The sequence below is a fragment of the Oncorhynchus mykiss genome, chromosome 5, assembly GCF_057628025.1.
Source record: "Oncorhynchus mykiss isolate SJ-2025 chromosome 5, ASM5762802v1, whole genome shotgun sequence".
Taxonomy (NCBI): domain Eukaryota; kingdom Metazoa; phylum Chordata; class Actinopteri; order Salmoniformes; family Salmonidae; genus Oncorhynchus; species Oncorhynchus mykiss.
In genome coordinates this window covers 67344689-67364198 of record NC_143026.1, presented here as the reverse complement: position 1 = coordinate 67364198, position 19510 = coordinate 67344689, and the positions used below count along the sequence as shown (strand labels likewise).

The following is a 19510-nucleotide window of genomic DNA, read 5'->3' as shown; positions in this document are numbered from 1 at the left end:
GTGAAATGCAGAAGAATCATTATGTAATGTTGCGAGACACTGATTCAGCTTTGATCTTTACTAAAAAAGCACCATTGTGAGAAGTGATCATCTTCTATTTGTAATAATAATGATGTGATGGTTATGACCATTAGGCAACAGATCCTAATGAGATTTTAAGCGATTGGAGGGCCCTTTGTGGTGCTGAAAGGACAGCGCCACTGTGCCAGGATTTCACAGTGATATTAAAGAACTTGTGGTGTTGAAGAATAGCTGAAAGATGGCTCTGCCATTCACAAATGAACAACAGTCATTTGCAGTAGGCCTATAGCCTAATAAGCCCTATGACTACGTGTTATACCGTACCTTGAGAAAGTACTCACACCCCTTGACTTTTTCCACATTGTGTTGTGTTACGGTCGCCTGAATTGAAAATGGATTACATTGAGATATTGTATCACTGGCCTTCACACAATACCCCATAATGTCAAAGTGGAATTATGTTTTTAAGACATTTTTATAAATGATTTAAAACTGAAAAGCTGAAATGTCTTGAGTCATTAAGTATTCAACATCTTTGTTATGGCAAGCCTAAATAAGTTTGGGGTATAAATAAACAAGTCATACACTACACAACCAAAAGTATGTGCTCGTCGCACATCTCTTTCCAAAATCATGGGCTTTAATATGGAGTTGGTCCCCCCTTTGCTGCTATAACAGCCTCCACTTTTCTGGGAAGGCTTTACACTAGATGTTGGAACATTGCTGCGGGGACTTGCTTCCATTCAGCCACAAGAGCATTAGTGAGGTCTGGCACTGATGTTGGGCGATCAGGCTTGGCTCGCAGTCGGCGTTCCTATTCATCCCAAAGGTGTTCAATGGGGTTGAGGTCAGGGCTCTGTGCAGGCCAGTCAAACTCTTCCACACTGATCTCAACAAACCATTTTTGTCTGGACCTCAGTTTGTGCACTGGGCATTGTCATGCTGAAACAGGAAAGGGCCTTCCCCAAATCTGTTGCCACAAAGTTAGAAGCACAGCATTGTCTAGAATGTCATTGTATGCTGTAGCTTTAAGATTTCCCTTTACTGGAACTAAAGGGCCTAGTCTGAACCATGAAAAACAGCCCCATACCATTATTCCTCCTCCACCAAACTTTACAGTTGGCACTATGCATTCAGGCAGGTAGCTTGATTCATCACTCCAGAGAATGTGTTTCCACTACTCCAGAGTCCAATGGCGGCAAGCTTTACACCACCAGCCAATGCTTGGACTTACGCATGGTGATCTTAGGCTTGTGTGCAGCTGTTCGGCCATGGAAACCCATTTCATGAAGCTCCCTTACGAACAGTTCTTGTGCTGACTTTGCTTCCAGAGGCAGTTTGGAACTCGGTAGTGAGTGTTGCAACCGAGGACAGAACATTTTTGCGCACTACGCGCTTCAGCACTTGGAGGTCCCGTACTGTGAGCTTTGTTGCTCCTAGACGTTTCCACTTCACAATACCAACACTTAGAGTTGACCGGGGCAGCTCTAGCAGGAAAGAAATTTGATGAACTGACTTGTGGGAAAGGTGGAATCCCGTGACGGTGCCACAATGAACGTCACTGAACAAAATGAAGATTTTGCCTTCATTGATTGTGACAGATATTGTTTTCCGTGACCATGTGTGCTGGACACTGTATATGGTACAGACAGCTGATTTCTGATTCCACTGTGACACCTCACTCTCTCTTGTGTAATACAGGAGCCTAGCCTAGAGTTTGTTAAGTGCTTTGAAAGAAAATGGGTTCCCGGTATTAAAACAACAACTACCAAATAATAGTAAATATTAATTAAGAGGGGCTTGGGCCCAGCAGGGAATGTGGTGAGATAGAGACGAAGAGGAAGATTGGTAAAATGACAAGGCCACCGTCAACTCCACAACAACAGTACATTACACACATCACACACAGCCATGTATTCTATACCCTAGATCAGAGGAGGGATCTCTTCCTTTACAACAACACTGAAATAAACAGCTTTAGAAACTGAGCGCGGCCGATGGGAAATTGCTTCCTCTGTGGTGAGACCCTGGCCATGGGGCAAGAGCTCAGGCCCCATGGTCAGCCCAGGCAGAGAGTAGGGCTGCAGTCTCAGCTCTCAGGCGCAGATCTGAGGAGAGATAGCATCACGGTCAGGACAGGGTCAGAGTGGAGTGAGGTGAGGGTGAGAGGAGGGGGTGTAGGAGGAGGGTATGTGTGTAGGGAGTGTATGGAGGGTGTTTGTGCCTTAATAGCTCCCTTTCCTCACCAGCTCCCCCCACAGACCCAGAGGTGACACAGCAGCCAGATGCACCATGGGGACCAGACTGAGTCCCTTCTCAGGACCCACAATGCAATAGTAAAGAACAGTAAAGAATAGGATATACTGTGGTAGTACACGCTGATTCACATGATCCTAGCAGCAAGGGGTCATTGCTTCTCTATAGCTAACTGTTTGTTAAACAAGAACAAGAGGTCCACTGTAGCTTCAGTATGGTGAAATAGGAAACCACACTACATATGTGCATCATCAAACCTACTCATGTAGGCACACTTGAAAGCTTGTGTGTCCCTACTCCATGGGTACAACCCTGTGTGGTGCAGAAACACAATACCAATTTTCCACTGACCGTTGAGTCTCATGACTCAATCCCTAAAGGACACCTCCCTCCCTACCGTGAGTAATTGCCTCGTTTGTTAAAGTATCGGTTTCCTTACACTCCCTCCAGCCAATCTATAGCTCCCACATTTAGAGGCATCCTGCCTGGAAATGTGTGGACCACCTATCAGAAAAAAACCTATATGCTGTGATGCTGCCCAGTGCAGGGTCTGTGTCTGGGTGACTGACTCTGCCTGCCCCGGCCTATGGAGGCTTCTCTGTTTTAGGGACAGAAGGAGGAACAGGACTCCCCGTTCGAAGCAGGAAGGGAACGACTCATTGGATGCAATCAGCAGAAACCAGACAGCCCAACTTTACTCATAGGTTTACTATTGTACACACAGAAGGTCTGGGTCCAGAACAGGTAACCCTACCCCAGAATCCCCAGAACACTACCCTACAATTACCACTCTGCCATGTTTATATTGTTAAGGAGAACAGTTATGACACTTTGTTTTGTCCACTTAACCGACAACAGGAATGGATGTGGTTGAATTCTGTAGTTCGAAAATACAAGGGAGATACTAGTCCAGCCTCTACTGTTGTCTGTGCATCCATCTTCACTGTACTGTACTCTTCAATGAATGGTTTCAGAACGGAGAACTCTGCCCTACTACAGAGGAGTTCCAATCTTGCTTACATCGCCTGTCTTTCTCTGCTTTTCCCCTCATTTGTAGACTTGGGGGATGATTAGTGGGCCATTGAAAACCACAATCCTGTGATTTGTTGGTCACCATGACCACAGCTCCTCAGCTCTACACCGCGTCTGCCCTTGAGCCCAGCATGCTTTGTGTTTAAGCTGCAACTCTTACACGGGCCGTTCCCATGCACCAATTCTCCCTGTCAAGAGCTCCGCTCAGCTGTGGTCCAAACCAAATGTTTTTCCAAATAGAAGGGGAGTGCTAAAACTATTACTAATCTCAATCATAGTCATCATCATATTTCTGCATAGTGAGCAGTTTCTTCCCCGTGGCCGTGATGGCTGGCTTTCAGGCTGTGAGGTTATGGAAGCGGGGAGGGAGGGAGTGTTTGGCTGATGCAGGGGCAGCATTGATGGAGAGAGGCAGCAGGGGGAAGTAGGGGTGGTGGGGGCAGTGCTGGTGACAACATTTACCGAACTGTGCTTCTGTTGTGGGGAGCCAGACAGACAACAGAGCTGCTTTAGCTCATGTCTCAAGAAGGGAAGAAAGGGACAGAGCAGAGAGGGACAGAGCAGAGAGTATCAGAGCAGAGAGGGACAGAGCAGTGAGGGACAGAGCAGTGAGGGACAGAGCAGTGATGGACAGAGCAGAGAGGGACAGAGCAGAGAGTATCAGAGCAGAGAGGGACAGACCAGAGCAGAGAGTATCAGAGCAGAGAGGGACAGAGCAGTGAGGGACAGAGCAGTGAGGGACAGAGCAGAGAGGGACAGAGCAGAGAGGGACAGAGCAGAGAGGGACAGACCAGAGCAGAGAGGGACAGAGCAGAGAGGGACAGAGCAGAGCAGAGAGGGACAGAGCAGAGAGGGACAGACCAGAGCAGAGCAGAGAGGGACAGAGCAGAGAGGGACAGAGCAGAGCAGAGAGGGACAGAGCAGAGAGGGACAGACCAGAGCAGAGAGGGACAGAGCAGAGACGGACAGAGCAGAGAGGGACAGAGCAGAGCATAGAGGGACAGACCAGAGCAGAGCAGAGAGGGACAGAGCAGAGAGGGACAGAGCAGAGAGGGACAGACCAGAGCAGAGAGGGACAGAGCAGAGAGGGACAGAGCAGAGAGGGACAGAGCAGAGCAGAGAGGGACAGACCAGAGCAGAGCAGAGAGGGACAGAGCAGAGAGGGACAGAGCAGAGCAGTGGAGAGCAGGGTACTGTTTACGCCTCTCTGTTATCATCCCTTTTCCAAAGCCTGCATGCACCACCTCACCCAGATGCATGTACTCAGCGAGCCAGACAAAACAACAAACAAACAAAACAGAACATGAGGTTCACACACCCTCTCCCCGCGTCCACACAAAACATGAGAAGGAATAAACCTTCTCGTAAATAAATGAGAGAGATTACATAAACATTCTAAATCTTGGACAACGCTCAAATCAACACAACCCAGAGCCTAACTAAAGAGTCATGAAATAATTATAGGCTTATGAGAGTAGTAAAAGGCCCCAGCTCTGATATGACATCCAGCTCTGTTCTCACCAATGGCCAGCACTGTCTTTACCCATTTTACCCCCCAGCAGCCACCATGACCACCAGCAACATACAGTACAGTAACCCTTACTGTTAATCACTATTATTATTCATCTACTACAGTATGCCCATAGGACACTTCCTGTCCTGATAAGTGTTAATGCACCAATCAGACCCATGGAGTTATGACTGTGTTATTGTCATGAATGGGAGAGCCATCAGTGGTCGCTGCCCAATATGACTGACTCTACTCCCATTGTTTCCTTTTCAAACAGGCATTAAGGGATCTGGGATACACTTCAAGTGTCTCTCTTATAGTGGATCCTTTTGGAGAGCTTTGTGTTAAGGTTTGGTCTAAGGGGCTAGGGCTCTGTGTATTGTCAGGGTGTGAAGGTTATATATGGTGAGAACTATATCTAGGCTAGGTGTAACAGAGGGTAGAGGATTAGAAGAGCTGTTGATTCTACAGTACTGTAGGTTTAGGGTTTGGGCATGGGGGACGAGTTGTGGACTAATTAGGACCAGCAGTAAACAGGGAGCCTCTCTCATTGCCAGCCTGTTGGATATCTCATCTCTCTCTCTCTCTCAATTCTCATTCTCCCTCTCTTTCTTCCTGTCATCTCTGTCTTTCTGTCTGTTTCTCTCTCCCTCTGATCGTTCTCCATCGCTCCCTCAGTTTTTTTCACTTTTTCTGTCCATCATGCAGGTTGGGTTGGCTTGGCTCCCTGTCATGGATTGGCCAGTGGTGAAGGTGGGGTTATTGGGGGGGCGGGGGGGGGGGGGTTGTAGAGGTGTTGGCAGAGAATGTTGGGGGGGAAAGGGGTAGTCAGGAAGTGGAAAGAGAAGGCTCAAGTGTAGCCTTGTTAATGTAGATTAAAGAATAAAAGGCTTCAGACTGGCTGTTACTTCATCTGCTTTCAATTCACACTCTCTGCTTCCAAGGTACTTTTGGACAGTCCTCTGGAGAGACCGAGAGAGAAAGGGAGAGAGGGTTGGAGAGACAGAGAGAGGGAGAGGGGATGCCAGGGGCTAACATGACGTATCATCTGACCACTGGAGGAGGGGGGGGGGGGGGGGGGGCTGGTACTGTGTGTGTATACTCTCTGTGTCTGTGTATACTCTGTGTGTGTTTGTGTGTGTGTTAGGTTTGTGCCTAATCATGAATTGAATTTTGAATTGATTTGGATACACCCCACAGGATGTACACTCTTAGAAAAATAGGCGCTACAGTATCTAGAACCGAAAAAGGTTATTCGGTTGTCCCCATAGGAGAACCATTTGAATAACCTATTTTGGTTCCTGGTAGAACCCTTTCCACGGAAGATTCTACATGGAACCCAAAAGAGTTTTACCAGTAACCAAAAAGGTTACTATCCTATGGGGATAGCCGCAGAACCTTTTTGGAACCCTTTTTTCTAAGAGTGTAGAATTGGAGTTTGAGTGACAGGAAGTAGAACTTCCAATTCAAAGAAATTTCACTCAGTCATAGAACATGAGAATTTCATTGAATCTGACAGGTCACACTTCCAGATACCAAAGAATATATCACATTTCTCTGGAAACAATATTTATATACTCTTTTAACCAGAGTGCTTACGCTCTCAGAAAAAAGGTCCTATCTAGAATCTAAACGAGTTCTTCGGCTGTCCCTATAGGAGTACCCTTTGAAGAACACTTTTTGGTTCCAGGTAGAACCCTTTTGGTTCCAGATAGAACCCTTTAGGGTTCCATGTCGAACCCTTTCCACAGAGGGTTCTACATGGATCCTAAAAGGGATCTATCTTGAACCAAAAAGGGTTCTCATATGGGGACAGCCGAAGAACCCTTTTGGAACCCTTTTTTCTAAGAGTGTAGAATAGCAAATTATATTTCCACCAACCATTCCATTTGTTTGGCTTCTTTTTGAAGGCTTTAGGGTCAACTTGAGGGTTAGACTAAATGTAAGTGATTCGTGAAATATAGTAACTTGGAATATTCATATATATTTGTTTTCCTTATCATTCATTTCTTTTCAGTTGGTTCATCAATATTTTATATGCATGTATATAGTGACATGTTTAATGTTTTATGTACAATATGTATATTTGTATAGACTACACCTAATATAGAATAGAAGAGGCACTGAATTCCATTATATTTCCTTTAATTCAAATTCTAATTACAATTCTGTATCAATTCAAGAATTGAACTGGAATTTATGAGACATTCTCAGTTCAACTCGGAATTGGGCACAACCCTTGTGTGTGTGAGAGTGAGAGGACATGGCTGAACAGCAGGGTTCTCTGACAGGCTGTCCAGTGAGGGGGAATCCACAAATATCCACAAATCATTTTCACCAAGAAAAAAACAGTTGTGTTTTTTTGAAGGACATATTGTCAAGTGTCAGTGTGCAGCGGTGAGGATGGAGTCAGGCGCAGGACACAGAACTGAGGTAAATAACGTACTTTACTCAAAAAGCAACAACCATAAAATTCCACGCAGGGAAACTACACAATGAGACAGCAGTCCAATAACACTCACCAAGGAACAAACACGCACAAAACATAATGAGAACCACGGGGTTAAATAGGGGAAATAATTATAACGCAATGGGAACCAGGTGTGTACAATCAAGATAAAACAAATATAAAAAGAAACGTAGGTCGGTGGCAGCTAGAAACCGCTGACCGCCGAAAGCCGCCAGAACAAGGAGAGGCACCACCAACTTCGGCTGAAGTCGTGACACATATGTAGGATCTTAATTTGAGCCAGTTTGCTACAGCAGAAAAATTATCCTGCAGCAACAGGAAATGTGAATTATTAAGTGGATTATAATTAATGGACATTTTTTTGTAGGGGTTGATACATTTTTCGTTATTGCAAATCAAGTGTGACATTTTTAAGTGGAAATTACAAACTTTAGAAGACTTTTTAAACCTCAAATACACTACAAGTTTTCATTGGAAAATTCCTGCAGAAACAGGATGATAAAATGAAGATACGGCATCTGAATTGGTGTTCTTCCCAGCGCTCAGTGCGTGCTGTCGGGCCTGCAGTGGAGAGCTGAGCGGGGTTTGTGCCTCTCTTACACACTCTTTCTCAGACAGCTTGTTCTCATTGGGGAGATGATTTCTGATCTGTCTTCAACGGATGTGCTGACAGAAGTTTTTAAAAAATATAATAAAATACATTGAAAATGACAGGGCAGCATGACCCTCAGGCACCTTGTGATTCCCCATAACTACCCCCCCCCCCCCCCCCCCCACACACACACATATTATCTCTGTGTATTTTTCACTGCCCTCAAGGTACAGCCTCTCCAGATTGACTGTGCTCCGTAAAATTTGACATTTCTCCCTCTGATTTGCCGTGAAATGGTGTGTTTGTCTGGGATTACGCTGCGTTAGTGTTTGGTGTCTGGAGGAGCCGTGACTGAGGGGAGTAAAGCCTGCCCTCTTCCCTTTGGCTGCTGCTGCTCGGTCAGACAGACACTGCACTGTACACTCAGCACGCACACTGACTGCACCATAACACACAAACACACACACACATACACACAAACACACACTGACCGCCAATAACACTCAAACATACATACACACATACACACAAACACACACTGACCGCCAATAACACTCAAACATACATACACACATACACATAAACACACACTGACCGCCAATAACACTCATAACATACATACACACATACATACAAATACACACTGAACGCACCATAACACATAAACACACACACACACACACACACACACACACACACACAAATACACACTGACCGCACGATAACATACATGCGTGGCACACACACACACACACACATAAATACACACTGACCGCACCCTAACACACAAACACACACTGAACGCACCATAACACACAAACACACACACAAATACACACTGACCGCACTATAACATAAATGCGTGGCACACACACACACACACATATACACACACATAGACACAAGTAATGTAGAAAGGAGTGGGAGCAGAATGCAGGAAGGAGGAAGAGAAGATGAAAGCAAAATAAACAGGGTTCAGACAGACGGTGGTGGGAGGGAGAAGGCAACCAATCAGAGGAAGAAGAAGGAGAGGAGAGGGGAATGAAGAGAGAGGGTGTGTGATGTTGTTGATAACTGTGTGGAGGATCGAGGTCTGTCTGGATGGAAGAGTGAGGAGAGGAGAGGTGGGCTGGTGGAGGGCAATGCTGGGCCAGCTGTGCTCCAGACCTGATCGAAGAGGGGGATGGAGGGATGGGGTGGGCAGGGGAAGAGCACAGAGGCTTTCTCTCCTGCTCTCCTGCTAACTATAAACACATGGCTTTCGCTCTCTCTATCCCCCCTCTCTCAGTTTCACTCTTACCCCCCTTCACAAATGGACACACATGCACTACACACAGACATTAACTCATACATAATAGCCTTTCAATCATGCTCCTTTTATATGGAAATGCTGTAGTTATTTAAATGCTATACCATTCCATAGTTCTGTACACTACCCAGGCAATATGGAGCAAATTGAGAGAGCCGCTTATCAATCAGTGCAGGCTCCAGTAACGTCAGTCTGAACTGACACAGGCCCAAGATCAGATGTATGAGGCATGAGGACTTCACGTCATACTTCATCTGAGCTGTGTGTGAGAGATGGGCTGTACCTGGCACTGCCTTCACACACACACAGCTCTGGTGACAGGAACCACTCAGCACAACCTCGGAGGAATTAAGTCTTGCAAAGGGACTGGTCCTACCCCCACACTGCTGCTCATATCCCCTGAATCTGCATTCGTTTTCTGGCCATGGCACAATTTATCTTCAATCACACACCAGATGATGTGCTACTCTCATGTTTCAGCAGGACCTAAGAACGGAACGTTGCAGAAATACAAATCATTCTTAGGGAATTACACTGTCTAAAGCTATTAAATGAACCAAAGCAGACTGCAAGATAAGAGAAAAGTGGCCCCTTGGTTGGAGCTGTATGTTTTATACATGCAGGAGTCTCCCTGGTCTTTCTGACTAAGGAATGAGTCCACTCATCTGGTTCTGATAGCATCACACATCATAATGGAGGCCGATGAAGCCCATGGGATTCAATAAGATCATTCCCTGGGAAAAGAGGAGCTATATGCAGAATGTGTTGGTGCTCACAGTACAGGCCTGTCTGTAGGCTGTGGGCTGCTGGCTTACACAGGTCAGGTCTTTCTGTGACCTAACAACGGTACTGCTATGTTCCTCTGCTCCTTTCTCTACACCCCCACCCCTTACCTCAACACCCAGCAGTGCTGAAAGACAGTAAGATTGAGCACTATTTCACCCCTTCTTTCTTATTTAATTCCTCCCACTCTGTCTTTCTCTTTTTCTCACACCATTCCTGGGTATTCACGGTGAAGAGGCAGCTGTTCTCCAGCTCAAACGATACTTTATTGTTTTCAAAATGTTCAGGCGGGAAGGAATGGATGAATGGTGTTGTATTTGGGCTGCGTGTAAAGAGAGCCGGGTCGATCCCCCCACATGTTCTTATTTACTGGGCTGGGGGCTAGGGAGAGGGGCTTTGGAGCCAAGGCCCGGGTTTGGACTGAGAGAGATGGGGACTGAAGGAGAGCAAAGAGTGGAGGCTAGGAGACGGAGAGATTGACCAAGGGAGAAGGTCAGAAAGGACGGATAAGAGAAAAGGATGAGGAGATTTGTCCCCCCGCCAGGCTGAGATGGTCCTGCAGAGTCCATCACCGGAGCCCCTGGGTTGGGAGAGAGAGGGGAGGGAAGAGAGAAGAGAGGGAGGAGGAAGTGGGCGGGAGAGGGGAGGAAAGAGAGAAGAGGGAGGCTTTCTGCAGAAGCTGGGAGCACCAGGCTACTGCCACTGGGATTGTCCCCAGGTAATCCCTGGGTTTCCTGGGCTGAGAGAGACAGAAGGGTGAGAGAGAGAGAGAGCAGGAGGGATAGAGTGGGAAGAAGAAAGATAGAGAGATAGGGAAAGTCAAAACCAGAAAGGATGTCTTCAAGGGACAATAGTTTTATCTGGCTGTGTGTGTGTGTGTGTGTGTGTGTGTGTGTGTGTGTGTGTGTGTGTGTGTGTGCGTGCGTGCGTGCGTGCGGCGTGCGTGCGTGTGTGTGTGCGCGCGTGCACGTGCATGTGTGCGTGCGTGTGTGTGCTTGCATGTCTAGAGTGGGTATTAACCAGGGTAAAGACTGTGTAAGGGACCCGGCTGTTGCTATTGCCAGATGTGATCAGCTGAAGGCATTGCTTACCTTCGAATAAGCGAAAGTTACACAAAAGAGGCGCCAAGGGGTTGTAAAAATATTTAGGCAATTCTTGGAAGTTGGAAATCACATTTGAAAGCATTGTTATGCTTTATAGCACTGACAGGTTACCGGGTTACCTAGAAAAAATATCATGTATGAGGGATAGCTGATAAAACTGTTGGAGACTATGGTGAAGCTACTACCAGCAGAGATTGTACAGACAACTTTGAAGTGTTCTTGTGCGTCACGATCTCCATTTCCTACAGTAATGTATTCAAGGTGTGTTTTAGACTGGATGTAAAAGATCAGACGACGTTGCTTTTGAAAGAGCAATAATGACATGGTCAGTATGACATTCAAACAGGCATCAAGCAGACACTATAAAGATATTAGGTGAAAAGAGGAAATGTATACTTTTCAGACTTCTGTGATCAGACAGTAGACGGTGGGAGTTTAAGGGAGTTTAGAGGATTGTGACTTGGTGTCTTTTCATAGGCAGCGATGCACAGGTTCTCTCAGGCACGCACAAGCATGAACGCACACACATAGCCGCAGGAAGTAGGGGCGCTGAGGGTGCTGTAGCACCCCCTGACAAATCAGAATGAAAGAAAAATATGAATACATAAGTTATTTCACAAAAGCAGTGGCCTGGGCATTTAATAGTCCTGTATTAGCTGACTGATATAGCCGTCTGTACCGCGGGCCAAAAACAACATCTGCACCCTCACCCCCAAACATTTTCCCGCGGCTATGTGCACACACACACAGACACGCACACACGCTTGCACGCTTCAACGAGATCACACAGTCACAAAACCTATAGTATCCCCCGTAGCGGAGCCACTCAGCAGAGTGTGTGTATGATGATTATCCCAACCCTAGTTAACTCTGGATGTTATTACAGCCACGTTCACCCCCGTGTTCCAAGGCCACTATGAATCCCATTCCCTTTGGGCTAAGCCCCGTGCCTTCCCTGCGGAGCCCAGCCGAGCGTGTCCCTGGGTTAGGGGTCCGGGGTCTGCTGATGAAACACAACCACCGCTAGGAGCTCCCAGGGGGAGGCAGGCAGTGGAGAGGAACAATACCTTAAGCTGTTTTCTATGTATCTTGATCAGTGGTGATTAAATATCTGTGAGTAGACTTCTTCAAATACTTCTCAGATCTCTTGCCTGATGCTGGCAGACCTCTCCATGCTTCTCATGCCGCTCATGCACCTGTGCCTATCCAACATTAGACCCAGTGCCCACCTCCAATAATGATGCCTCCCTACCCTGACCACTCCTACAGAGAAAATACCCCCCCCCCCCCCATCTGCATAACACATGTTTCATTAGAACCTGCCCTTATTTGTTTAACATTCTCTACCTCTCTCTTTCTCTCTTTATTTCACTCTTCATTTATTTTGTTCTGTCAATGTACTTTGAGAGGGTAGAAGGGTGCCCCATTCCTCAGTCTCAGTGGAGAAAAAGAGAGAGAAAGAGAGTGTGTGAGAGAGAGAGAGAGAGAGAGAGAGAGAGAGAGAGAGAGAGAGAGAGAGAGAGAGAGCGTAGGAAAAAGAGTTTGAATTTTAACACCTATTTTCAAAGAGTGAATGCGAGACAAAGAGAGAGAAAGAAAGAAAGAGAGTGAGAGGAGTGAGGTAGTTGACATGAGCGAGCTGTCCAACACCTTGTCAACAGCACCTACTCGTTACATGTTATAACAGCATAAAAGTCTCAGAGGGAAAACCAGGAACACTAATGCTAACAAACAGCCAGAGTCTAATACACTTCAAGGTCAATTGCTTCTATGCACACACGTGTTGATAAATGTGGGGGTTTTCTGCTCCTTCTCCTTTTTGGAAAAGAATGTTAACGTTCTCTCGTTTTTTTCTAGCTCTCTTTCTTTCCACAGACCACTAATGAAATTTTGGAATGCTGACGTTCCAAGACTGTCAGCGTGGAGCACTTTCCAGCTTGGATCTTTATGCAATCTTTCCTAAATGATAATTTGAGGTTCTCACGAAGGCGTTGTGATGAGTAACCTGTGTGAAGTGACGTGTGTTGATAAATCACATGCAATAATCACCACCCATTTCTGCAAGGTACTGTGATGTCAGGGGTCTAACCTGTGACAACCTGTCCCTTAGGCAGAGAGAGAAATCAAATCTAATTAAATCAGATTGTATTTGTCACATACACATGGTTAGCAGATGTTAATGCGAGTGTAGGGAAATGCTTGTGCTTCTAGTTCCGACAGTGCAGTAATATCTAACAAGTAATCGAACAAATTCACAACAACTACCTTATACACACAAAAGTAAAGGGATGAATATGAATATATACATATAAATATATGGATGAGCCATGGCCGTGCGGCATAGGCAAGATGCAGTAGATGGTATAGAATACAGTATATACATATGAGATGAGTAATGTAGGATATGTAGGAATTATTAAAGTGACGTTTTTTAAGTGACGAGTGACACCTTTATTGAATCCATTTATTACATTTATTAAAGTGGCCAGAGATTTGAGTCTGTATGTTGGCAGCAGCCACTCTATGTTAGTGATGTCTGTTTAACAGTCTGATGGCCTTGAGATAGAAGCTGTTTTTCAGTCTCTCTGTCCCAGCTTTGATGCACCTGCACTGACCTCACCTTCTGGATGATAGCGGGGTGAACAGGCAGTGGCTCGGGTGGTTGTTGTCCTTGATGATCTTTCTGGCCTTTCTGTGACATAGAGTGGTGTAGGTGTCCTGGAGGGCAGGTAGTTTGCCCCCGGTGATGCATTGTGCAGACCGCACTACCCTCTGGAAAGCCTTGCGGTTGTGGACGGATCATTTTCCATACCAGGATGCTCTCAATTGTGCATCTGTAAAAGTTAGTGAGTGTTTCAGGTGGCAAATTTCATCAGCCTCCTGAGGTTAAAGAGGCACTGTTGCGCCTTCTTCACCACGCTGTCTGTGTTGGTGGACTATTTCAGTTTGTCCGTGATGTGTACGCCGAGGAACTTAAAACTTTCCACCTTCTCCACTACTGTCCCGTTGATGTGGATGGGGGGGTACTCCCTCTGCTGTTTCCTGAAGTTCACAATCATCTCCTTTGTTTTGTTGATGTTGAGTGAGAGGTTATTTGTCCTGACACCACATTCTGAGAGCCCTCACCTCCTCCCTGTAGGCTGTCTCGTCATTGTTGTTTATCAAGCTTACCACTGTAGTGTCATCTGCAAACTTGATGATGGAGTTGGAAGCGTGCATGGCCACACAGTTATGGGTGAACAGGGAGTACAGGACAGGGCTGAGAACGCACCCTTGTGGGGCCTCAGTGTTGAGGATCAGCTTGGTGGAGATGTTGTTTCCTACCCTCACCCCCTGGGGGCGGCCCGTCAGAAAGTCCAGGACCCAGTTGCACAGGGTGGGGTCGAGACCCAGGGTCTCAAGCTTAATGACTAGTTTAGAGGGCACTATGGTGTTAAATGCTGAGCTGTAGTCAATGAACAGCATTCTTACACAGGTATTCCTCTTGTCCTCTTGGGACAGGGCAGTGTGCAGTCTGACGGCGATTGTATCGTCTGTGGACCTATTGGGGCGGTAAGCAATTTGGAGTGGGTCTAGGGTATCAGGTAGGGTGAAGGTGATATGATTCTTGATTAGTCTCTCAAAGCACTTCTTGATGACAAAAGTGAGTGCTACAGGGCGATAATCATTTAGTTCAGTTACCTTTACTTTCTTGGGAATAGGAACAACGGTGGCCACCTTGAAGCATGTGAGCACAGCAGACTGGGATAGGGATTGATTGAATATGTCCGTAAACACACCAGCCAGCTGGTCTGCACATGCTCTGAGGACGCAGCTAGGGATGCAGTCTGGGCCGGCAACCTTGTGAGGGTTAACACGTTTAAATGTTTTACTCACGTTGGCCACGGAGAAGGAGAGCCCACAGGCTTTTTTCATCTGAAGGACAGCCACTCTGTCTGTCAACACTCACACACACACTACACACACACACACACACACACACACACACACACACACACACACACACACACACACACACCAGTGGGGATCGATTCCGTTTAAGACTAGGGAGGACAATTCTTTTTTTTTATGAGCACGGCCTTAATTCTTTTGGAACATATTGGATGACTGTCATTCCTATTCCATTCACCCAGCACAATGTATCATTGATAGGTTTAGGCTCTACATGATACTCAAATTTTTCCTATACCCATCATGAGGTTGCTACAACCTAGCCTGTGAAATAGATTTGACGACATACACTACACGACAAAAGTATGTGGATACCCATTCAAATCAGTGGATTCGGCTATTTCAGCCACACCGTTGCTGACAGGTGTATAAAATTGAGCACAAGGCCATGCAATCTCCGTAGATAACCTTTGGCAGGAGAATGGCCCATACTAAAGAGCTCAGTGACGTTCAACGTGGCACCGTCATAGGATGCCACCTTTCCAACAAGTCAGTTCGTCAAATGTATGCCCTGCTAGAGCTGGTCAACTGTGCTGTTATTGTGAAGTGGAAACGTCTAGTAGCATTACAGCCTCATTTTAAAATGGATTAAATTGTTTTTTTCTTCTTCTCATCAATCTACACACAATACCCCATAATGACAAAGCAAAAACAGGTTTTTAGAAATGTTTGCTAATTTATAAAAAAATATTACATTTACATAAGTATTCAGACCCTTTACTCAGTACTTTGTGGAAGCACCTTTGGCAGCGATTACAGCATAGTGTCTGCTTGGGTATAATGCTACAAGCTTGGCACACTTGTATTTGGGGAGTTCCTCCCATTCTTCTCTGCAGATCCTCTCAAGCTCTGTCAGGTTGGATGGGGAGCGTTGCTGCACAGCTATTTTCAGGTCTATCCAGAGATGTTCGATCGGGTTCAAGTCAGGGCTCTGTCTGGGCCACTCAAGGACATTCAGAGACTTGTCCCGAAGCCACTTCTGCATTGGCTTGGCTGTGTGCTTAGGGTCGTTGTCCTGTTGGAAGGTGAACCTTCACCCCAGTCTGAGGTCCTGAGCGCTCTGGAGCAGGTTTTCATGAAAGATCTCTCTGTACTTTGCTCCTTTCATCTTTGCCTCGATCCTGACTAGTCTCTGAGTCCCTGCCCCTGAAAAACTTCCCCACAGCAATGCTTCACCGTAGGGATGGTGACAGTTTTCCTCCAGGCGTGTCGCTTGGCATTCAGGCCAAACAGTTAATTATTGGTTTTATCAGACCAGAGAATCTTGATTCTCATGGTCTGAGAGTCTTTCGGTGCTTTTGGCAAACTCCAAGTAGGCTGTCATGTGTCGTTTACTGAGGAGTGGCTTCTGTCTGGCCACTACCATAAAGGCCTGATTGGTGGAGTGTGGCAGAGATGGTTGTCCTTCTGGAAGGTTCTCCCATCTCCACAGAGGAGCTCTGTCAGAGTGACCATCAGGTTCTTGTTCACCTCCCTGACCAAGGCCCTTCTCCCCTGACTGCTCAGTTTGGCTGGGCGGCCAGCTCTAGGAAGAGTCTTGGTGGTTCCAAACTTCTTCCATTTAAGTATGATGGAGGCCACTGTGTTCTTGGGGACCTTCAATGCTGCAGAAATGTTTTGGTAAACTTCCCCAGATCTGTGCTTCGACACAATCCTGTCTCAGAACTCTACGGACAATTCCTTTGACCTCATGGCTTGGTGTTTGCTCTGACATGCACTGTCAACTGTGGGACCTTATAAAGACAGGTGTGTGCCTTTCCAAGTCATGTCCAATCGGTTGAATTTGCCACAGGTGGACTCCAATCAAGTTGTATAAACATCTCAAGGATGATCAATGGTAAATGTATTTCTGTTTTTTATTTTTAATACATTTGCTGAAATGTAAAAATAATAATAATAATTCACCTTGTCAATATGGGGTATTGCGTGTAGATTGCTGAAGTTTTTATTTTTTTATTTCATCAATTTTAGAATAAGGCTGTAATGTAACAAAATGTGGAAAAAGTCAAGGGGTCTAAATAATTTATGAAGCTCTCTCTTGCTCTCTCTCTTGCTTCTCCTTCATTTAAAAATAAATCATTTGTTAAAAACTGTTCAACTATTGTCTTTCTCTCTCTTTGAGTCAACTACTCACCACATTTTATGCACTGCAGTGCTAGCTAGCTGTAGCTTATGCTTTCAGTACTAGATTATTTCTCTGATCCTGTCACGTTCTGACCTTTATTTCCTTTGTTTTGTCATTATTTAGTATGGTCAGGGCGTGAGTTGGGGTGGGCAGTCTATGTTTGTTTTTCTATGATTTTGGTATTTCTATGTTTCGGCCTAGTATGGTTCTCAATCAGAGGCAGGTGTCATTAGTTGTCTCTGATTGAGAATCATACTTAGGTAGCCTGGGGTTCACTGTGTTTTTGTGGGTGATTGTTCCTGTCTCTGTGTTTGCACCAGATAGGACTGTTTTGAGTTTTCACATTTCTTGTTTTTGTTAGTTTGTTCATGTGAAGTGATTGATTAAAACATGAATCAAAACAACCACGCTGCACTTTGGTCCGCCTCTCGTTCAGATGAAGAAAACCATTACAGATCCTTTGATTGGGTGGACAACATGTCAGATCATGCTGCAAGAGCTCTGATAGGTTGGAGGTCATCCACTGGATGTTGTCATAATTACTGTGTAAGTCCATGAAAGGGGATGAGAACCATGAGCCTCCTAGGTTTTGTATTGAAGTCAATGTACCCAGAGGAGGACGGAAGCTAGCTGTCCTCTGCCTACACTACACTATGGTTATCACGCCCTGACCTTGGAGAGCCTTTTTATTTCTCTATTTGGTTTGGTCAGGGTGTGATTTGGGTGGGCATTCTAGTTTGTCTGTTTCTTTGTTGGCCGGGTATGGTTCCCAATCAGAGGCTATCGTTGTCTATGATTGGGAATCATACTTAGGCAGCCTTTTGTGGGTAACTATTTATTTTCTGTGCGCCACGGTTGCGTCACGTTTGGTTTCTGTTTACCTGTTTTTTGTGAAGGTTTCACTCCGATTAAAGATGTGGAATTACATGCACGCTGTGTCTTGGCTCATTTATGACAGGGAGTTTGAAGACAGTGAACGTGACAATGGTACAACCCTATAGAGTGCTGTTGAGGCTACTGTAGACAATCATTGCAAAACAGTGTTAAAATAAATTATTTGGTGACATTAATATATTTAGTATTGTTTTATCTAAAAAAAAAAGTTTTATGTTTAACATTTACATTTTTTTTTAAATTCATTGAGGACAATGGAGCCTCCACACACAATGGAGCCTCCACACACACACACACACACGCATGCACGCACGCACACACACACACACACACACACACTCATTCAACACATCACAGCGAAGGCGCTATGGCAACAGCACAGAGATGTGCAGTCTCCGCAGTGTGAGAACAATATTGACTTACCACACCTCACCACTCACAGCCCCCTTTCCAAAACTCCCTCCACCCCCTTCCTCACTCCCTCACTCCTTCCCTCTTCCTCCACCAGGTCCAGAGTGTCTGGTGCAGTTTTCTGTATTTAAGGAAAGTCCCAGCACTGGCAGCAGTACAGAGGGGCTGGTGCTCCCTACCTCAGCCCGAACCTCAGCGCTCTTTCTACCCAGGGCCTGCTCTGGCATTGCTCTTGGCAGCAGTACAAAGCCCTGGGCAGGCATAGAACCGTGTAGGTCAAGGGCTTGGGCAACGCCAACGCACATATGTGCCTGAGCTCGCCAGGCATCACCCTCCAATGTGACCTGGCGTGGGGGGAAGGAAATTAAGACAATAAAGCAAGCAGACGTGAGATAGGAATAAATATATGAGGTATTGTCATTATGGAGCCGGCAGGGGGTCCTGGAGTGGGAATGAAAGCATATTTGCCGTTATGGCCACAGGTTTGATCAAGGCCCATTTTGGGATTACCGCTTTGGCAGGAGGACAGCACGCCGCTGCGCTCTCAGCTGAAAATAGATTCTGTGAAATACGTCTAATAAAATAAATAAGATTACTCACCTCTCTCCTTACAGTGTGAGAGGCTGAGTGAGGTCCTGGGGTAGGTTGCGTGCGATTGGGAAAGATGAGAAGAAGTTAGAGAGTGGACTGAGGGAGGGAGGAAGGGAGGAACGAAGAGGGAATGGGAGAGAGAGGCATCCCTGCTGTCAGCTCTCCAGTGTTTTCTCCCCTCGTTAGAACAGAGGCACCCTATTAAGGCACTGCCTGGAAGACTGGTTAGCAAATACAATGACCTCAGACTACACCAACTAGAGAAAGAGAGAGAGAGAGAGAGAGAGAGAGAGAGAGAGAGAGAGAGAGAGAGAGAGGGGATTAGGGTGTACTGAGCTCATTGTTAAGGTTACTAACAGTTTAAGCAACATTCAATAAGGCAATACAATAAGGCATTTATCAGTTCAAGAAGTGATTGCAAAAACATGACATAATTGTGTGAATTATTACATATAACTCAGA

At 45.8% G+C, this 19510-nt stretch overlaps 1 protein-coding gene across 1 annotated transcript in view; it reads left to right on the top strand.

The window, feature by feature from the left end:
- The window catches only part of trabd2b (TraB domain containing 2B), a 94445-nt gene that overhangs the window by 33904 nt on the left and 41031 nt on the right, over positions 1–19510 (top strand). The window lies entirely within an intron of this gene.